General features: G+C 38.8%; 2 pseudogenes across 1 annotated transcript in view; both read right to left on the minus strand.

Annotated features, from left to right (window-relative positions):
* Positions 1-19,099, minus strand: part of LOC145543514 (large ribosomal subunit protein uL30 pseudogene) — a 208,818-nt pseudogene that overhangs the window by 53,831 nt on the left and 135,888 nt on the right. The window lies entirely within an intron of this gene.
* LOC145542601 (olfactory receptor 4D2-like) lies at positions 14,545-15,480 on the minus strand (annotated as a pseudogene).

The raw sequence follows: 19,099 nt of genomic DNA on the forward strand, positions 1-19,099 counted from the left end.
TAATCTTACTTAATGCTGTAACAAACCACTTGTGATATCATTGTTCTTGACCAGAGATCACGTTCTGAGCCTTTGGAGTGGGAACATTGACTCCAAGCCCCTAGACTACGAAAGAGCTAACCCTAAGGAGTATCAAATAATGAGAACTCACACAAAGGAAACCACTTGAATACAAGATCCAGGATCACCCAATCACCAGTAGAACTCTGTGCAGGACGCCTCATCTAAACAACAAACAAAACAAAAATACAAACCAAATCATAACCAGACAGAATTAACACCTCACTCAGCCTTGCCCATCAGAGGAAAAACAACAACAAAAAAAGGGGGAAAAAAAAACCAGCACAAATCACCCTATATGAAGCTTACACAAACCATTGAACCAACCTTAGGAGGGCAGAAACCAAAAGGAAGAAAGGATTCAATCTTGAAGCCTGGGAAAAGGAGACCTCAAACACAGTAAGTTAAAAAAAAAAAAACAACAACAAAAAGGCAGAGAAATGTTACACAAATGAAGGAACAAACTAGAAATACTGAAGTCCAAATAAATGAAGAAGAAATAGGCAAACTACCTGAAAAAAATTCATAATAATCATAGTAAAAATGATCAAAAACCTTGAAAACAGAATGGAGAAAAAGCAAGAATCAATTAACATAGACGTAGAAGAATTAAAGAATACAGAGACAAACAACACAATTACTGATATTAAAAATGCTGTAGAAGGAATCAATAGCAGAATATCTGAAGCAGAAGAGCGAATCAGTGAGCTGGAAGATAAAATGGTGGAAATAACTTCTGAAGAGCAGAATAAAGCAAAAAGAATGAAAAGAACTGAGGATAGTCTCAGAGACCTCTGGGTAGGTATAAAATGCAACAACAGTCGAATTATGGGGGTTCCAGAAAAAGAAGGGAAAAAGGAAGGGTATGAGAAAATCTTTGAAGGGATTACAGTTGGAAATTTCCCCAACATGGAAAAGGAAATAGTCAATCAAGTCCAAGAGGTGCAAAGAGTCCCATACAGGATAAGCCCAAGGAGAAATACACCAAGAAATACACCAAGACACAAACTAATCAAATTAACAGAGGTTACACACAAAGAAAGAATATCAAAAACATCAAGGGAAAACAGCAACTAACATACAAGGGAAACCCCATAACAACCATAATTTTGGTTTGCAGATTATGGGAAAACCCTATAATCAGCTGTTTAACAGCTGATCGTTCAGCAGAAACTTTGCAGCCCAGAAGGGAATGGCGGATATATTTAAAATACTGAAAGGGGAAAACCTACAACTAAGATTACTCTACCTGGCAAGGATCTCATTCAAAATTGATGGAGAAATCAAAAGCTTTTCAGAAAAGCAAAAGTTAAGGGAACTCAGTACCACCAAACTAGCTTTACAACAAATGTTAATGGGACTTATATAGTCAAGAAATAGAAGAAAAAGATCTACAAAATCAAATCCAAAACAATTTAAAAAATGGCAATAAGAACATATATGTCAATAATTACTTTAAATGTAAATGGAATAAATGCTTCAACCAAAAGACACAGACTGGCTGAATGGATACAAAAACAAGACCCATATATATGCTATCGACAAGAAAGCCACTTCAGACCTCAAGACACATATAGACTGAAAGTGAGGGGATGGAAAAATATATTCCATGCAAGTGGGAAGCAAAAGAAAGCTGGAGTAGCTATCCTCATATCAGACAAAATAGACCTTAATATAAAGAATATTACAAGAGATAAGGAAGGACACTACACAATGATCCAGGGATCAATCCAAGAGGAAGACATACCAATTGTAAATATCTATGCACCCAACATAGGAGCACCTCAATACATAAGACAAACACTAACAGACACAAAAGGAGAAATTGACAGTAGCATAATAATAGTAGGAGACTTTAACACCCCACTCACACCAATGGACAGATCATCAAAACAAAATTAATGAGGAATCACAAAATTTTCTTGTTGTCTTAATACATTAGATGAGATGGATCTCATTGATATCTTCAGGACAGTGCATCCAAATGCAGAAGAATACACCTTCTTCTCAAGTGCACATGGAACATTCTCCGGGATAGACCACATCTTGGGTCACAAATCAAACCTCAGTAAATTTAGGAAAATTGAAATTGTATCCAACATCCTTTCTGACCAAAATGCTGTGAGACTGGTTATCAATTACAATAAAAAAAAATTGTAAAAAACACAAACACAGGGAGATTAAACAATACATTTCTAAATAACCAACAGGTTACTGAAGAAATCCAAAGGGAAATCGAAAAGTTTCTAGAAACAAATGACAATGAAAACATGACAACTCAAAACCTATGGAATGCAGCAAAAGCAGTTCTAAGAGGGAAGTTTATAGCAATACAATCCTACATCAAGAAACAACAAAAACATCGAATAGACAACCGAACTTCACACCAAAAACAACTGGAAAAAGAACAACAACAACAAAAAAACCCCAAAATTATCAGAAGGAAAAAAATCATAAATATTCAAGAGGAAATAAATGGAAAAGAAATGAAAGAAACAATAATAAAGATTAATAAAACTAAAAGCTTGTTCTATGAGAAGATAAACAAAGTTAACATCCTTTAGCTAGACTTATCAAGAAAAAAGAGAGAAGAATCAAATCAACAAAATTAGAAATGAAAAAGGAAAGGTTAGAGCAGACAATGCAGAAATATGAAGGATTATAGGAGACTATTATGAATAACTATATGGCAATAAAATGGATACCTGGAAGAAATGGACAGATACTTAGAAAAGTTCAATCCTCCAAGACTGAACGAGGAAGAAACAGAAACTATGAGCAACCCAATTACAAGCAGTGAAATTGAAGATGTGATCAAAAATCTCCCAAAAAACAAAAGCCCAGGACCAGATGACTTCACAGGAGAATTCTGTTTTAAACACGAGGCCACCATCACCCTGATAACAAAACCAGACAAAGGCAATGCAAAAAAGAAAACTACAGGCCAATATCACTGATGAACATAGATGCAAAAATCCTCAATAAAATTTTAGCAAACAGAATTCAGCAACACATCAAAAAGCTCATAGACCATAATCAAGTTGGGTTTATTCCAGGGATTGAAGAATATACATTCTTCAGTGTGATACACCATATTAACAAATTGAAAGATAAAAATCATATGATTATCTCAATAGTTGCAGAAAAAGCCTTTGACAAAACTCAGCATCATTTATAATTAAAACTGTTCAAAAATGGGCATTTTAGAAGGAACCTACCTCAACATAGTAGAGGCCATATATGATAAGCCTACAGCAAACATTATTCTCAATGGTGAAAAACTGAAAGCATTCTCCCTAAGATCAGGACCAAGACAAGAGTGTCCACTTTCACCACTATTATTCAACATGGTTTTGGAAGTCCTAGCTCCAGCAATCAGAAGAAAAAGAAATAAAAGGAATCCAGATCGAAAAAGAAGTAAACCTCTCATCGTTTGTCGATAATATGACACTGTGCATAGAAAACCCTTAAGACAGTATCAGAAAACTGCTAGAGCTAATAAGTGAGTTTAGGAAAGTTGCAGGATACAAAATCAATACACAGAAATCATTTGCATTTCTATATACTGACAATGAGAAATAAGAAAGAGAAATTAAGAAATCAATCCCAATCACCAGTGCAACGAAAAGAATTAAATCTAGGAATAAACTTACCTAAGGAGACAAAAGAACTGTACACAGAAAATTATAAGGCACTGATGAAAGAAATCAAAGATGACATAAATAGATGGAGAGATATTCCATGTTCCTGGGTAGGAAGAATCAATGTTATGAAAACGACTATACTACCAAATGCAATCTACAGATTCAATCCGATCCCTATAAAATTACCAATGGTATTTTTCACACAACTAGAACAAAAAATTTCACAATTCATATGGAAACACAAAAGACCACGAATAGCCAAAGCAGTCTTGAGAAAGAAGACTGAGCTGGAGGAATCAACCTTCAGACAACCTTCTTGACTTCAGACTATACTACCAATGTACAGTCATCAAGAGTGTATGGTACTGGCACAAAAATAGAAATATAGAGCAATGGAACAAGATAGAAAGCCAAGAAATAAACCCATGTGCCTGTGGATACCTTATTTGGCAATGGAGGCAAGACTACACAATGGGGCAAAGACAGCCTCTTCAATAAATGGAGCTGGGAAAACTGGAAAGTTACATGTAAAAGAATGAAATTAGAGCACTTCCTAACACCATACACAAAGATAAACTCAAAATGGATTAAAGACCTAAATAAATATAAGACCAGAAACTATAAAACTCTTAGAGGAAAACATAGGCAGAACACTCAATGACATAAATCAAAGCAAGATTCTCTATGACCCACTTCCTATAGTAATGGAAATAAAAACAAAAGTAAACAAGTGGGACCTGATTAAACTTAAAAGCTTTTGCACAGCAAAGGAAACTATAAATAAGGTAAAAAGCCAACCCTCAGAATGGGAGAAAATAATAGCAACTGAAACAACTGACAAAGGATTAATTTCCAAAATATACAAGCAACTCATAAAACTCAATACCAAAAAAGCAAACAACCCAATCAAAAAGTAGGTAAAAGACCTAAACAGACATTTCTCCAAAGAAGACATACAGATGGCTAATAAACACTTGAAAAGATGCTCAACATTGCTCATTATTAGAGAAATGCAAATCAAAATTAGAATGAAATATTACCTCACACCAGTCAGAATGGCCATCATCAAAAGTCTACAACAATAAATGCTGCAGAGGGTGTGGAGAAAAGGGATTGTTCTTGCACTGTTGGTGGGAATGTAAATTGATACAGCCACGATGGAAGATGGTATGGACATTCCTTAAAAAACTAGGTATAAAGCCACCATGTGACAAGCAATCCCACTCCTAGACATATACCCTGAGGAAACCTAAGCTGAAAGAGACACATGTATCCCATTGTTCATTGCTGTGCTATTTACAATAGCTAAAACATGAAAGCAACTTAGATGTCCACTGACAGATAAATAGATAAAGAAGTTGTGGTACATACACACAATGGAATATTCAGTTCAGTTCAGTTCAGTCGCTCAGTCATGTCCGACTCTTTGCAACCCCATGAACAGCAGCAAGCCAGGCCTCCCTGTCCATCACAAACTCCCAGAGTCCACACAAACTCATGTCCATCGAGTTGGTGATGCCATCCAACCATCTCATCCTCTGTCGTCCCCTTCTCCTCCTGCCCTAAATCTTTCCCAGCATCAGGGTCTTTTCAAATGAGTCAGATCTTTGCATCAGGTGGCCAAAGTATTGGAGTTTCAGCTTCAGCATCAGTCCTACCAATGAATATTCAGGACTGATTTCCTTTAGGATGGACTGATTGGATCTCCTTGGAGTCCAAGGGACTCTCAAGAGTCTTCTCCAACACCACAGTTCAAAAGCATCAATTCTTTGGCGCTCAGCTTTCTTTATAGTCCAACTCTCACATCCATACATGACCACTGGAAAAACCATAGCCTTGACTAGATGGACATTTGTTGACAAAGTAATGTTATTCAGCCGTAAAAAGGAACGCATTTAAGTCAGTTCTAATAAAGTGGATGAACCTAGAGCCTATTATCCAGAGTGAAGTGAGTCAGATAGACAAAGATAAATATCGTATTCTAACCCATATATACAGAATCTAGAAAAATGGTACTGAAGAATTTATTTGCAGGGCATCAGCGGAGAAACAGACATGGAGAATAGACTTATGGTCATGGGAGTGGGGAGGGGAGGGTGATATGTATGATGAGAGTAACATGGAAATTTACATTACCATATGTAAAACAGATAGCCAATGGGAATTTGCTGTAAGCTCTGTATCAACCTAGAGGGGTGGGGTGGGGAGGGAGATGGGAGGAAGCTTCAAAAGGGAGAGGATGTATGTATAGCTATGGTTGATTCATGTTGAGGTTTGACAGGAAACAACAAAATTCTGTAAAGCAATTATCATTCTTTTAAAAAATAAATACTTTTACTTTAAAAAAGCCATTGTTTACTCTGTCTACATATTTCTTTTCTCAAGACATATAAGATAATAAAGTATCTACTAAGCCACATCTCAGCCTCCAAGTTGATTCCTCAGAGTGGGACTGTATGTCATTTGTCTGCTTTAGAGAAATGACTCCAGTGTATTATTGTTTTGGAGTTACTTGGCCCATTGTGAAAGTTCAATAAATGCTTTAAAAAATTAATAAATGAAAACATCAATTAAGTAGAATCAGGAGAACAGATGGAGGAGTTCTCACACCTTATGACAACCTCCAAAACAAAAAGGAAGAAGATAGACGTCCCTGCTTCCAGTGAAAAGACTGGCAAGGACTCAGTCCGTGAAGAGCCATGGACGCTTTGTTACTGCAGTCTCCCACTCTCCTTTTCCTCTTTATAAAAGCATTCTTCTTCTCTTACCCTGAAGGACTTGCACACGGCTCACCAAGGGTGCAGACCCTGAATTGTAATTCTCTGCTGGTCCCAAATGAACCCATCTTTGCCGGAGAAGTACTTGGTTATTTGTTTTAGATCAACTTATTAACAGAACTGAGGGTTATCCTTTTTAAGAGTAAGAGAGCAGTAAAAGGTAGATTGAGTCCACCTCTATGCTCAATGCTGAGGATACAAAAATAAGAATACATTCTCCTCTCAAGGAACTCAGCTGCTGATGGGGAAAATAAATGCATTTCAGAGAGGAGAGAGCTCTACTAGGGAAATGCTCAAAGGTTATAAGACTAAGCAAATAACCATGATTGGGAGAGAAGGAAGTCTGTGGAGAGGAGATGATATTTAAATAAAAGTGAAGTTCAAGTCTATTAGGCAAAAAAAGGAGGGAAAGTATCTGGCAGGAAGAACAGAAACCAGAGATGAAATGGTACAGCATACCCTCCATGACCCCTGAAAGCCTCGACGAGGCTGGAGCACAGAGGAAGTGGTGGGACATTAGGTGGAGAGCAGACAGGGATCACTCTAAATAGTGTTAAGAGACCAGTCTCATACATTTAGGTTTTACCTTGAGGGAGGTGAGAACCAGGGGAGGACATTATGCAGAAGAATGACCTACTTAGTAGGGCCTCAGTGGCAGCAGGGAGGAGGAGAGTGGGGAGAGTTGAGAGGATGGACAGAGAGGTATATAGATCCTCTGAAACACCCTGTTTCATCAAAGACTTAATCAGGGGAGTTAAAGGCTTATAACTTTTCCTCTGTCCTTGTTTCAGCCCATCCCAACTTAAAATTATTAAAGATGTGAGGAGAGTGAAGAGGTAGAGGAGAAAGGGAACAGGAGTTGGGAGCTAAGAAAGAAGGAGGGGGATTAAAAGATACTAAGAAAAATCAGGAGTGGAAGACTGTGAGCCCCCAGGGACCCACTAACTCAGTGATGTCAGGACACTAGTTCAGTGAGTCTGTGGTACACTGACTTCTCCCTCATGAGCCAGGATGTCTCCATGCTTCATTATGGTGTATGTCCTCACACATCTCATTCAAAGGATGGAGGTGATGATATGTTTGGGGGAAGTCTCTTCTGCATATCTTGCCTGTAATCATGGAGCAGAAACCTTCTCCAGAAGCTCCTTGGCTAATACATTTTTTGTCGAAATTTTCAATCCTGGATCAGATACACACATCTGGAAGCCTGGCTTCTAAATGTTCTAGGAAAGTGCACAATTTTGTTGCTGCTGCTGCTGCTAAGTCGCTTCAGTCGTGTCCGACTCTGTGCGACCCCATAGACGACAGCCCACCAGGCTCCCCCGTTCCTGGGATTCTCCAGGCAAGAACAGTGGAGTGGGTTGCCATTTCCTTCTCCAATGCATGAAAGTGAAAAGTGAAAGGGAAGTCGCTCAGTCGTGTCCGACTCTTAGCGACCCCATGGACTGCAGCCTACCAGGCTCCTCTGTCCATGGGATTTTCCAGGCAAGAGTACTGGAGTGGGTTGCCATTGCCTTAGGGGACAAACAAAGGGAAAGTGGCTGAGAATGGCTTTGGGTAGACCCCAAAAAACAAGACTATCTTCTTATAAGGCACCTGCAATATGGACTGAACATGATGGACCAGAGGCAACAGCAGGTTGACAGGGATACAAAGTCTGTCTTATACAGAAAAACTCTTAACAGCAGAGGTCATAAACTCAAATGCAAGTAATGTAAATGAGAGAAGAAGGTCAGGTAAGAATTTACTCTCTAAAGAGGTACTGAGGCCCATCATTCTCCCCAAATTGAGTTAAATTTGAGTATTTAACTCAAGGTGAGAAGACAGGAAAGCAGGATTTTTATTTGCAGAAACAGTAACTCCAGAAAAATGTACGTCCATGTTTTGGCATTTGGGCGACTTCCAGTAAACAGCTGATATCCACCTGAGCTCCTGAAATGAAGTCTAAAAGTTTTAACATAAAGAGAGGTACAAATTTGTGTTTTATCGCCTTGCTCTTGAGTGTAGGTAGCCAGGGATCAACAGGGATTAAGGAAGGCCACTAACACAAAAGGAAAACACCAAATAAATAGGAAAATGAATGAGAAGCAAAACCAAAATGACATAGGAATCAGAAGAAAAGTTTATATAGCTAACATCTTTTGAGAGAAGCAAGAAGACATAATATCCATAAAATAAGGACATGAAAAAATAAGGTATGAAAAAATTATAGAACAAACAGAATTCTTGAGAATTAAAATATGTTTTCAGAAATGAAAACTTTAATAAAGAGTTGGAAGGTAGCATTGAGGAATTTTCTTCTGAATGTAGAATGAAAATATAATTAATTAGAGTGTCCTCAAGATAGGTTCCAGAAAGCGTAGTCAGAGTCTGAGTGTCCTTTTGGAGCTACCCACTGTGGTGTTAACTCAAGGTGAGAACACTGTTCCTATAGTGGGATGACTCAGTTTAGGTAGCGTAACTCCAAATGGATGAGAAGGGTGTCTATGCAGAGGTGCAGCCTGTTGTCAACTGTCAGAGCCCAAGCAGGGTGAGGAGGGTTTCCACATTGGAAGGTTCTGATGGGGGGTGTTGGAGCATGAGTAGAGTAAGGAAAGTGTCTGAGCAGGGAGCTGACCTTCTGTGTGATATCAAAGCCCAAGTGCAGTGAGGGAAGTATCAGGAGAGAGAGTGGAAATGTAGACAGAATTATTACAGGAGATGGTTGCATAGAAAGGGTGAATTAAATAATTAATTTTACGTGACTTGAAATATATATAATATATAATTATATCAATAAATATATATAAAGAATAATACCAGACCACCTGACCCGCCTCTTCAGAAACCTGTATGCAGGTCAGGAAGCAACAGTTAGAACTGGACATGGAACAACAGACTAGTTCCAAATAGGAAAAGGAGTATGTCAAGGCTGTATATTGTCACCCTGCTTATTTAACTTATGTGCAGACTACATCATGAGAATCTCTGGGCTGGATGAGGCACAAGCTGAAATCAAGATTGCTGGGAGAAATATCAATAACCTCAGATATGCAGATGACACCACCTTTATGGCAGAAATTGAAGAACTAAAGAGCCTCTTGATGAAAGTGAAAGCGGAGAGTGAAAAAGTTGACTTAAAGCTCAAAATTCACTGTGTATATGTACCAGAGCTTCCTATCCATTCATCTGTTGATGGACATCTAGGTTGCTTCCATGTTCTGGCTATTATAAACACTGCTGCGATGAACATTGAGGTACAAGTGTCTCTTTCAATTCTGGTTTCCTCGGTGTGTATGCCCAGCAGTGGGATTGCTGGGTCGTATGGCAGTTCTATTTCCAGTTTTTTGAGGAATCTCCACACTGTTCTCCATAGTGGCTGTACTAGTTTGCATTCCCACCAACAGTGTAAGAGGGTTCCCTTTTCTCCACACCCTCTCCAGCTTTTATTTCTTGTAGACTTTTGTATAGCAGCTATTCTGACTGGCGTGAAATGGTACCTCATTGTGGTTTTGATTTGCATTTCTCTAATAATGAGTGATGTTGAGCATCTTTTCATGTGTTTGTTAGCCATCTGTATGTCTTCTTTAGAGAAATGTCTGTTTAGTTCTTTGGCCATTTTTTGATTGGGTCGTTTATTTTTCTGGCATTCAGCTGCAGGAGTTGCTTGTATATTTTTGAGATTAACTGTTTCTCTGTTGCTTCATTTGCTATTATTTTATCGCATTCTGAAGGCTGTCTTTTCACCTTGCTTATAGTTTCCTTTGTTGTGCAAAAGCTTTTAATTTTAATTAGGTCCCATTTGTTTATTTTTGCTTTTATTTGCAATATTCTGGGAGATAGGTCATGAAGGATCCTGCTGTGATTTATGTCAGAGAGTGTTTTGCCTATGTTTTCCTCTAGGAGTTTTATAGTTTCTGGTCTTACATTTAGATCTTTAATCCATTTTGAGTTTATTTTTGTGTATGGAATATTACTCAGCCATTAAAAAGAATACATTTGAATCAGTTCTATTGAGATGGATAAAACTGGAGCCCATTATATAGAGTGAAGTAAGCCAGAAAGAAAAACACCAATACAGTATACTAATGCATATATATAGAATTTGAAAGATGGTAATGATAACCCTATATGCAAGACAGAATAAGAGGCACAGATGCACAGAACAGTCTTATGGACTCTGAAGGAGAAGGTGAGGGTGGGATGTTCTGAGAGAATAGCGTTGAAACATGTATATTATCATAGGTGAAACAGAACATCATTCCAGGTTCGATGCACGAGACAAATGCTCAGGGTTGGGGCAATGGGATGACCCAGAGGGATGGGATGGGGAGGGATGTGAGAGGGGGGTTCAGGATGGGGAACACATGTAAACCCATGTCTGATTCATGTCAATGTATGGCAAAAACCACTACAATACTGTAAAGTAATTAGCCCCCAACTAAAATAAATAAATTTATTAAAAAATTTTTAAAAAATAAAGAGGAAATTAAAAAAAAAAAGCTCAACATTCAGAAAGCTAAGATCATGGCATCTGGTCCCATCACTTCATGGCAAATAGATGGGGAAACAGTGGAAACAGTGGCTGACTTTATTTTTCCAGGCTCCAAAATCACTGCTGATGGTGATTGCAGCCATGAACTTAAAAGACGCTTACTCCTTGGAAGGAAAGTTATGACCAACTTAGACAGCATATTAAAAAGTAGAGACATTACTTTGTCAACAAAGGTCCGTCTAGTCAAGGCTATGGTTTTTCCAGTAGTCATGTATGGATGTGAGAGTTGGACTATAAAGAAAGATGAGCACAGAAGAATTGATGCTTTTGAACTATGGTGTTGGAGAAGACTCTTGAGAGTCCCTTGGACTCCAAGGAGATCCAACCAGTCCATCCTAAAGAAAATCAGTCCTGGGTGTTCATTGGAAGGACTGATGTTGAAGCTGAAACTCCAATACTTTGGCCACCTGATGTGTAGAGCTGACTCATTTGAAAAGACCCTGATGTTGAGAAAGATTGAAGGCAGAAGGAGAAGGGGACGACAGAAGATGAGATGGTTGGATGGCATCACTGACTCAATGGACATGAGTTTGGGTGGACTCCAGGAGTTGGTGATGGGCAGGGAGGCCTGGCGTGATGCTGTTCATGGGGTCACAAAGAGTCAGACACAACTGAGCGACTGAACTGAACTGAAGTGATAAAGAATAATATAAATATATAATAGCCTTATATATATATAACGAATAATGGGAGCCAGGTTCCTCACCAGAGAAAGGAAAATAGAAAGAATTCTATGATGTTCCATTGGGAATGGAAGTATCTGTGTGAATATATGATTTTCATTAGTTACACAGATGATAGAAGTAGATAGATAGATGTTAGATACACAAAAATTGAATGGGACTGTGATATATAAGCACACCCAGCACTCAGATTTGCCTTTCAGTACCATTCTCCACTCAAAGGAAGCAGGACTGTTTACTGAAATAGGTGATTCCAGAGCTGGAGCAGAGAAAATACAAGATAAGCATGGGGCATTTCACTGGGCTAGTAAGAAAAGAAATGCTCAAACAATAAAAGGAACGCAGAAGCCAGCTTACGGACTCTGACTGGCCAATTCTGGGGTAAGTGGAGCACCAAAATAAGTCATGATGATAATAAATTATAACTTAATGAACAAAAAGGGAAAATTAATTTCACACAGGTATAAATAAATAAATGAATAAAACGGAAGTTTGGTAAGAAACTAGATATTCACATAATCTCAAAGTACCTATGCACAAAATATTTACTAACTTCCAAGGGAGAATGAATAACTTAAGTGCTAAGCCTAATGAACAACTCTTAGTAATCCAAGTGATGAGACATTAGCAACAGCACAAAGCAAAATCTCTTACATCTCATAGGCTGCAATAGCAGTAGAGCATGACTTCTGTAATATTCCTGGTAAAGTCACAAAAATGCCACACCTGACTGCAAAGCAGTATTGGCGGAAATGTCTTTTTGCAGAAAATGCACACAAATGTTACGGAGTGGTGGGCATCAAGTTTGTAACTTACCCTCAAACTTTCAGGGAAAAAGTACATTATGCTCTACTTGCAAATTTCCTGTAAGTGTGAGATTTTTCAAAAAGTTAAAAATGCTTTTAAACATTTTTTAAAGCTAGAAGAACTACATAGCAGAATATCATATCATTTTGTCCTCTGGATAAAAAGCAATTTAAAAAAATAAGATTTCAATATGAACTAATACTAAAATAAAACTGACTACATGAAAACTAACAGAAAAAATAGAGAAGGCAAATCACAAACTGGAAGAAAGTACTGTAATAAATATAGCTGATAATAGATCATCCACTAAATTACCTAAGAACTCATACACTAGCTAGAAAAAGTCAGAGGAAAAGGAACAAAATGCATTCATGAGAAACCTGCATACAATAAAAAGTATGGAAGGAAATGTTAGAGAAACACAAATTAAGACTACAGTGAAATTTCATGTTTTTTTATCCACTAAATTAGCAAAAATAAAGAAATCTGACAATAGCAAATGTTAGGAGGATATGAATCAATAGGAACACTTCAACACTGCTGATGAAGTGCAATGCATTAACAACTTTGGGAAAGAACTTGGCATGGTTTCATAAAGGTAAATCGTTGAAGATCTCATGACTCAGCAATTCCACTTTAAAATATATGACGACTCATAGTTTCTCAACATAACAACTGGAGACAAGTAGAAGAAAATTCAAAAGAGCACTGTTTGTACCAGAAAAACAGGAACAATCCCATTAAGCTTATTCTCACAAAGGAATATTATGCAGCAGTGCAAAAGAATGAACTACAGCCAAACAGAGTAACATGTGGCATTTAGAAACATAATGTGGAGTGAAAAAAGCAAATCCCAGAATGTTGTATACAGTCTAATATTTGTATAAAGCTGAAAAAAGCAAAATAAAAGAGTATGTTGATTATGTAAAGGTGTAGTGAGATTATTTTTTTAAACGATGGAATGATAAACACAAAATTCAAGAAAGTGGTTTCATTTGGGGAGAAGTGATGTGGTAGAGAGCACCTATAAGGAAGTTACTGATACCATGTGCTTTTTTAACTGAGTACTGTATACATGACTGTTTACACAATATATTGATAATGTTGTATATTATAATGTATATGAATTTGTTGTTGTTGTTGTTCAGTTACTAAGTCTTGTCTGACTCTTTGTGACCCCATGGACTGCAGCACTCCAGGCTCACCTGTCCTTCACTATCTCCCTGAGTTTGCTTAATTTCATGAACATTGAGTTGATGATGCTATCTAATCATCTCATCTTCTGCTGCCCCCTTCTTCTTTACCATCAGTCTTTCCCAGCATCAGGGTCTTTTCCAATGAGTTTTACACATGATCTTTTACTTGTAATAATTATTATACTATATTAAAATATACAGTGAAAATATCTGAATACTCATCATAATTTTCTATTTGAAAATAAAAAATACAGTTATATGGATCACTCAATGTTTTGTCATAATTTCTGATTCTGTTACTGGAAGGTCTGGGGGTCACATATTAATTTTAGCTAGTTTGTTGAGGAAGAAGTTATGAGTTCAAGTGAGGCCGGGTGTCTCATTCAAGGTCATCCATTTGGTAAGTGTTGGTTAAAGTCTCCAATTTCAGACTTAAGACTCTGTATCCTGTTCAGTTTCCAACAATCCAGACTCACACAAAAAGGGGTACTGGGAAAAAGAAGTCAGGTACAGAAAACAGAACTGCTCTTCTGGGGGAATGCTGTCATCCTAAGAGGAAACTGTCCACCAAGATGGCAGAAAAGAAGGTGTGACTTTCCAGAATGCTTCTATGACAACACATCTTCTTGTCATAGGAGTATTCAAATCAACCTCAAAATAAGAAATAAGGATATTATCAATTTTGCTAAAAAATCTGGGTAAGTTGCTTAGGTTCACTATGCATTCACATCTATGATAATCCATACAACACATACGCAAGTTATGAACAGGGGAGATCCAGTAGCTCTCTCTGACCACTCTACAAATGGAAAACAAAGTCAAACAGAAGTGAGGAACCCACTGTCACTCACTTTTACAAGCCAGCGGATGCCTCCCTAATCTCTTCACTGCTGCCTGCATCTCCTGGTTCCTCAGGGTGTAGATCATGGGGTTGAGCATGGGGGTCATAACCGTTTGGCTGATGGACACAGCTTTGTCCATGGAGAAGGAGGTGAAGGGCCGGGCATAGAGGTAAATGCTTGGAACAAAGACCATAGACATCACGATGATGTGGGTGGTGCAGGTGGAAGCTGCTTTCCTCCTTGCCTGCCCTGAGTGGGATCTCAGCATCACCAGTATGACGGAGTAGGAGACCAGGAGGAGGAGGAACCAGACGAGGACCAGCACCCCACTGTTGGAAATGATAAGGAACTCCAGGAGGGAGGTGTCAGTGCAGGCGAGTCTCAGCACTTGTGGAACATCACAGTAGAAGTTATCTAAGATGTTGGGGCCACAGAAAGGCAGAGGGAGCATCAGAGCCAGTTGGGAAATGGAATGAATGAAGCCTCCCACCCAGCTAGCCACCACCAGCCCAGCACAGGCCTGAGTGTTCATGATGGTGACATAGTGGAGGGGCCGGGAGATGGCAACAAGGCGGTCATAGGCCATCACTGAGAGGCAGAAGACCATGGCACCTCCCAGAAAGTGGAAGAAGAAAATCTGGGCCATGCAGCCCTGGTAGGAGATGGTCTTCTTCTCAGAAAGGAAGTCCTTCAGCATCTTTGGGGCAGTGACTGAGGAGTAACAGAGGTCTATGACAGCCAGGTTTCTGAGCAAAAAATACATGGGTATGTGGAGCCTGGAATCAGAGGTCACTGTGACTATGATGAGGAGGTTTCCCATGAGAGTGGTGGTGTAGACAAACAGGAACACCAGAAACAACATGAGCTGGAGCTCCTGAGTCTGGGAGAGCCCCAGGAAGACAAATTCTGACACTCATGTGTGGTTCCCTGAATCCATGATTCTTCTCCATACACCTAAAGAAAACACACAACAGACAGTGATGAATTCATGCTCAGAGGCTCACACTGAGTGTCCAAGTTTAGGTGGTGGACATATATGTGCATATCATAATTCCAGGTGCTGACTAAATGGACTTGGCCCTGGAATGTGTACCGGTTGGTACTGGAATATATATTCTTGAGATATCTTAAAGCCATTCATGACATATACAACCTTCTTTAAAAAATTCAGTGTAATATAGTGATAGGAAGACACTTGGAGTCCAGCAGACATGTAGTAAAATTCCAGAGTTTCTTATCCTTGAGATGTGACCCACAATAAGTTATTCAAGCCCTTTGTCTCAGTTTCCACATCTGTAAGGTAGAAGTAAAAGTGTTGTCTCTATACAATGTCTAGGGGATTATATAAGATAACACATAAGGTTCCTAGATTGGTATCTGGAATAATAAATAGGAATCACTCTCCTCTGTGTAGTCTCCCACTAAAAACCTCCTGCTTTCTTACAGTCTCTAATGCATTTTTGTACCAGTCATTTCTCATGCAAAGGTTATTACATCTAAAAGTTCGTGAACTTTTTCTGTTTCTAGGTTTTTCCTCCTGATTCAACCATAATGTGCCACTACAGACATGTGTCTTGATTCACAATTAATCTGCACACTGCAGTGCTCATGCTTTCTCATAGTCAATACTCAGAAAGCATGTGGCATTGACTGCTGGGTGGGTAAATAGTTATGGGGAATGTCCCCCCATCACTGGTGGAGGTGGTCCCTTACTGGATGAGTTAACAGAACAGGATATATACGGTGTGTGTGCTGAGACATGAGAAGGTGGAGACAGATTTTCTGGATTTTGTATAAAGGGGAATGGGAGGGCTCTTCTAAAAGCCCCAAGAACTTCTGTTACTGAATACAAAGATAAATGAGGCAGGAAGATGTTGAAATAAGAGAAATAGTATAGACAAAGGAATAAAGAATACTTGAGTGAGTTGCCATTCCCTTCTCCCAGGGATCTTTTGAACTCAGGTCTCCTGCATTGCAGGAAGATTCTTTACCGTCTGAGCCACCAGGGTGTTGTCCAAAGAATGAAGAGGGGATATTAAGAGGAAGGAAGGGGAAGGGGAAAGTGGAAGGGGAGGGAAGAGGCTGGGGACAAAGGCAAAGAAGGACACAGAAGGTGAGAGATAAGGGTGACAGGTGAGAGTTAAGTGGCCTTCTCACTCCCCTGCCTTGTCTCACTCCCCACCCCTCACCTGCTTCCTGCAATGTATTGTCCATCAGAGGTCGTTTTAGTCTCATCATATTTTTTTCCATTGTCCCTCTTAACTAGATCGTAAGTTCAATAACTTAGTAGCCCCAGCACCTGTAATAGCAACTCTGATTCACCAGTTGCTAAAAAAAAGTTGCTGTCATAGTGAATTAGTAGGTAATTATGCGATCCTTCCTGTTCAGTGTGACTACTTGGAGAATTCTATGGTATATTTTCCTATCCTTTGCTCTCAATACCGTCCCTCTAAATCACAGGACCTGGTTTCCCCTTTGTCATTAAAAGCCTGGTTTTGCACATGCTCGTTGGAAAATCTGTTTTCAACACCCCATTTACCCTGCATTATTTTCTGAAGCTTTCCTCACACTTTAGCCTTACTATCATCAAGTCTAAATCTCTTGCTTTTTCTCTGCACCCTCCAGCAAGTGTGTCTGGATTCTTCTTAACAGCTGCTCTTTCTACAGCCCAGAATGGTAGAGAGCCTTCATGTCTTGCATCATCTTGAAGATCCCTTTTCTGCAAACTTAGTTTCCTAGTCACTGCCCAAACATCACATATACAACAAGGGGTGTGACTCTAGGGGCAGAGAGAATATCCTTGAGGAGAAACTACTGGACTTGATTCAAGAGGCAGGGTTGGGTTGATTACCACTGGGGGCAAGGGAACAATGGGACTTGTTAAAAAGTTTGAAAATGTCTCAAAAACACACATTCATTAAGAGTTATTCCTCGGGGTCAAAAGGACCAAGGACAATACAATTTTATAGATTTGTAGCATGTAGGATTCTCAGGCCAAGATCTAAAAATACGAGTCTCTGGGGGTTTTAGAAGAAACCATTTCTTTGATTCTTTCCCTTGAGTACATCACCTAGAAAGCTGGTTAAAAGAAAAATTACAGTGCCCAAGCTCCAGACTTCTTCATTCTGCTGACCAATGATAAGGCCAAGAATATGCATCTGTAACAAATTCTCAGATGATGCTGATTTCTCTGTTTCAGGGACCACACTTTGAGAACCATGGAGTTGCTCATCAGTATAAGGACTGTTCTCTCTCTTGTGCAACCTGAGATAACTGGTCTGATTTCTTTCCTTCTTCTTCTCTTTCTTCTCCTGATTTTTCCCTTTTTCTTTTTTTTCTACTTTTAAGCCTAACTGATTTTTACTTAGAGAAAGTCCTACATGGACAGATATATGGCATCAATTCAACAGAACCTCACCGTCCTGTAAAACTTGTCCTTCATTTTGGCAACTGAAGCCCCATTATTGATTTACCATCTGTACCCAAGTCCACTGTGTGCGTGTGTGTTTAGTCACTCAGTCATGTCTGACTCTTCGTGACCCTTTGGACTGTAGCCCAGCAGGTTCCTCTGTCCATGAGATTATCCAGGCAAGAATACTGGAGGGGGTTGTCATGCCTTCCTCTAGGGAATCTTCCTGACCCAGGAATTGAACCTGCATCTCCTGTGTCTGCTGCATTGCAGGTGAGTTCTTTACCCACTGAGCCATCAAGGAAGCCCCAAGTCCAGTACATCATCTATGTAAATGCCAGCATTCTTTACCTGTGAACTCTTACTACCTCTAATACAAGGATTGGTACAGGAAACTTATACAATGCTCATTATGAGGGATTGATCAAAACTGGAATTAATTGGTATTTTAAACTTGATGTGCTATAAAACGGTCTGATTTCTTAGACAGAGCTCTCTGAACTGCATATAACTTTCCAGGTTGGTCTGAATTATTTTACTACAAATGCTCATTCTTGGCAAAATAGAGTACAATGGCAGATAAGAATACAATGTGAAGCTCTTCTAGAAACAGACCCAGCACAGCCAAATACATAAATAATTTTTTTTAAAAAAGTTCTTATTTAGAACTCAATCCATTTTAAGATTGATTCACAATGAAAAAAGAGTAAAATAAGAAAATAAAATTAAGTCACTTACAAAAGTAGCCTTGATTGATTCTGGTGAAGGGACAGGACTTGTCCATCTCATTGACTATCATGTAGATGATTTTGACACAGATTCTGATTTAGTTTTCAATAAAAGAAATCTGATTTGTCCCACGTTATATATTCTCTTGTCAGGGCACATGTGATTCTATAAATTGTTCACCAAACCTCATCTGTTCACTGCATCCTCTTGCCAACATAATGAATTCCAAAGCCAAGAATGACCAGAATGGAGTAAAGACCCAGTCATGTACACTGAGATCAGAAAATGATTATCCTATGTATCACATATCTAAATATACATTTATATACATATATATATGTATATATATACATATTTGCCTGACTTAACTTCAAACTGCTAAATGGATGCAGGATACATTTAGAAGGAACTTCATTTA

Source organism: Giraffa tippelskirchi, chromosome 3 (assembly GCF_054371585.1).
Source record: "Giraffa tippelskirchi isolate mGirTip1 chromosome 3, T2T-mGirTip1v1.2.pri, whole genome shotgun sequence".
Taxonomy (NCBI): domain Eukaryota; kingdom Metazoa; phylum Chordata; class Mammalia; order Artiodactyla; family Giraffidae; genus Giraffa; species Giraffa tippelskirchi.